The sequence below is a fragment of the Trichechus manatus genome, unplaced genomic scaffold (assembly GCF_000243295.1).
Source record: "Trichechus manatus latirostris isolate Lorelei unplaced genomic scaffold, TriManLat1.0 scaffold00066, whole genome shotgun sequence".
In the NCBI taxonomy this organism is placed as follows: domain Eukaryota; kingdom Metazoa; phylum Chordata; class Mammalia; order Sirenia; family Trichechidae; genus Trichechus; species Trichechus manatus.
Genome location: NW_004444002.1, coordinates 8992072 through 8995598, shown reverse-complemented (window position 1 = coordinate 8995598; position 3527 = coordinate 8992072).

Below are 3527 nucleotides of genomic sequence, written 5' to 3'. Positions count from 1 at the left end.
TTAGTTGTACGTATTATGTAGATGCTGTATATAAAGTTGAGGACGTTGGTCTCTATTTGTATTGTTCTAATATTTTTGTCAAATGCTTTTTCTGCATCAGTTGGTATGAGCATGTGATTTTTCTTCTTTAGTCTGCTAATATGGTGGATTACATTGATTAATTTTTCTAAATTGGAAGCAGTTTCACATCTTTTGAATATACTCTGCTTGATCATAAAAAAAACCAATTGCTCTCGAATCGATTCTGACTCATTGCAACCCAGTAGGACAGAGTAGAACTGCCCCATTGGGTTTCCAAGGAGCACCTGGTGGATTTGAACTGCTGACCTTTTGGTTAGCAGCTGTAGCTCTTAACCACTACGCCACCAGGGTTTTCTACTCAATCATGGTGTATATTTCTTTTTATATGTTGCTGAATTATATTTATTAATATTTTATTAAGTGTTTTTGTATCTATATTCATGAGGGATATTGCTCTTACATTTTTGTACTGTTTTTGTCTGACTTTGGGATAAGGGTAATACTGTCTTTATGAAATGAATTGGTAGGTGTTCACTGCTCTTTTCTGGAAGATAATTGTGTGGAATTATTGATAATTCTTCCTTAAATGTTGGGTAAAATTCTCTACCTGGGCCTTGAGTTTTCTTTTCGGGACTGTTTTACTAATTCAATTTCGTTTATGTGCTATTCAAATTATTTATTTTATATTGAGTGAGTTTCTGGTAGTTTGTGTCTTTTGAGAAATTGGCCCGAATCACCTAAATTGTCAAATTTATACGTGAGTTGTTTGTACCATTACGATTCTTTTGTCATCCTTGGTTTCATTCTTGATATTGGTAACTTGTGTCTTCTCTTTTTTTGTCTTGTTAGATGCTTGTCAGTTTTATTGATCTTTTCTAAGCACCATTTCTTAGGTTTATTGATTTTCTCTATTGTCTCTTTTTAATTACATAGATTTTTCCTCTTATCTTTACTATTTACTTCCATCTGATTGCTGTGGATTCATTTTGTTTTCCTTTTCTAGGTCTTGAGGTGAGAACTTTGGTTATTGCTTTTAGACATTTCTTCTTTTTTAATATATATATTTACTGCTATAAATTTCCCTCTCAGCACTGATTTAGCTGTGAACCACACATTTTAATATGTTATGTTTTCCAATTTCATTTATTTCAAAGTATTTTTTGATGTCCTTTAAGACTTTTTCTTTGACCTATGGATTATTTAGAAATGTGTTCAGTTTCCAAGTGTTTGGAGATTTTCCTGTTATCTTTCTGTTATTGATTTCTTGTTTGATTCCTTTGTGGTTAGAGAACACATTTAGTATGGGTTAAATTTAAAAACAATTTTTGAGATTTGGTTTTTGGTCCAAGATATGGTTTATCTTACTATATTTCCAACAGTACCCGAATAGATTTTCTATGCATTAGTCCCTCCTTATCCATGACGGATATGTTCCAAGACCTCCTGTGGGTGCCTAAAACCTCTTATAGTACTGCACCCTATGTATACTGTGATTTGTCCCTATACATAAATATGTATGATAAAGTTCGATTTATAAATTAGGCACAGTAAGAGATTAATAACAATAATAATAGAACATTTATAACAGTATATTGTAATAAAAGTTATGTGAATGACGGAGCTGGATGGCATGAAATTTCATCATGCTATGTACTAATTTAACATTTTCGAACTGCTGTTGAATGCAGGTAACTGAAACAGCAGAAAGCGAAACTGTGAATAAAGGGGGCTACTGTACTGCTGTTGTTGGATGGAGTGTTCTATATATATCCATTAGATCCTATTGGTTCAATGTGTTGTTCAGTTCTTTATATCCTTATGGAGTTTCTGTTTAGTTGTTCTGTCAATTGTTGAGAATGGGTTGTTGCAGTCTCCAAATATAATTATGGATTTGTCTCTTTTTCTTTTTAGTTCTATCAGTTTTTTTTTTTTTAATATTTTTCAGCATATTTTTCAGCTCTGTTGTGTGGTGGAAACCCATTTAAGATTGGTATGTCTTCTCTGGGGCTTGATGCTTTTATCATTATATAATTCTCTCTCTGTTTCTGGCAGGTGTTTTTTTGTTTTTTTGCTTTGAAGTTTACTTTAAAACCCATTGCCGTCAAGTTGATTCTGACTCATAGCGACCCTATAGGACAGAGTAGAACTGCCCCATTGGGTTTCCAGGTAGTGCCTGGTGTATTAGAACCACCAGCCTTTAGTTTAGCAGTTGTAGTACCTAACCACTACTCCACCAGAGTTTCCAAAGTTTACTTTATTTGATGTTAATATAGCTGCTCCTTCTCCTTTTGATTAATGTTTGTATGGTATATCTTTTTCCATCCTTTTACTTTCATTTTTCCTATGTATTTGTAGTGATTTTCTTATAGACAGTGTATAGTTGGGTCATATTTTTAAATCCACTCTTTCAATCTCTATCGTTTAATTGGTGTATTTAGACCATTTACATTTAATGTAATTATTGATACATTAGTGTTCAAGGATGCCATTTTTTTCTTTTTGTTTTTTCTGGTTTTCTTATCTCAGTTACTTTTTCTGCTTTTCTGTGGGTTACTAGAATTCCATTTTGATTTATATATAGGATCTTGAGACATCATGTCACGTACTGTCGACATGTTATCGGAAGGGACCAGTCCCTGGAGAAGGACATCATGCTTGGTAAAGTAGAGGGTCAGCAAAAAAGAGGAAGACCCTCAATGAGAAGGATTGACACAGTGAGTGCAACAATGGACTCAAGCATAACAATGATTGTGAGGATGGCACAGGACCAGGCAGTGCTTTGTTGTTTTGTACATAGGGTAACTGTGAGTTGGAACCAACTAGATGGCACCTAACAACAACAACTTAATGTTTTTTAGTGTAGCTTTTCATATAGAATTTTTAGTGATTGCTTCTTACTATATGTGCATAACTTATCATGGCCTACTGGTGTAATCATTTTACCACTCTGACTGAAGTATAGAAATGTTCTCTCTCTTCATGTCCCTTTACCCTCCCCCATTTATAATATAATTGTTTAAAGTATTTCCTCTGTATGTAGAACCACATCAGTCAGTGTTACAGTTTTTGCTTCAATCATAAAAGATAACTTAGAAAACTCAAGAGAAGGGGACAGAGCCACAGATTTTTATGTGCTGTTTGGCTGAAGTAAAGTGCTAATTTTCTAAAAGTTTTCTGACTTCCTAGGCATTCCTGGTCCTTTGGGTAAAGAAGGCAGACTTTTGTTGGGGCTTTTTTGTCTGCATCCATTGGTGTTTTTGGGTTGCTGGCTACGGTAGCTCCAAGTATGAGATATTTGAGACAAGAAGAAAACTCAGAACAACTGTTGGACTCTTTCTGTCTGGAGTAAAGGAGAATTAAGTAAACCAAGGACTCAAAGAAACAATTAGTCCAAAGGACTAATGGACCAGAGGAAGCACAGCCTCCATTAGCCTGCTAGCAGAAGAACTAGATGGAGCCCAGCTATCATTACGACAGCTCTGACCAGGATCACAATAGAAGGTCCC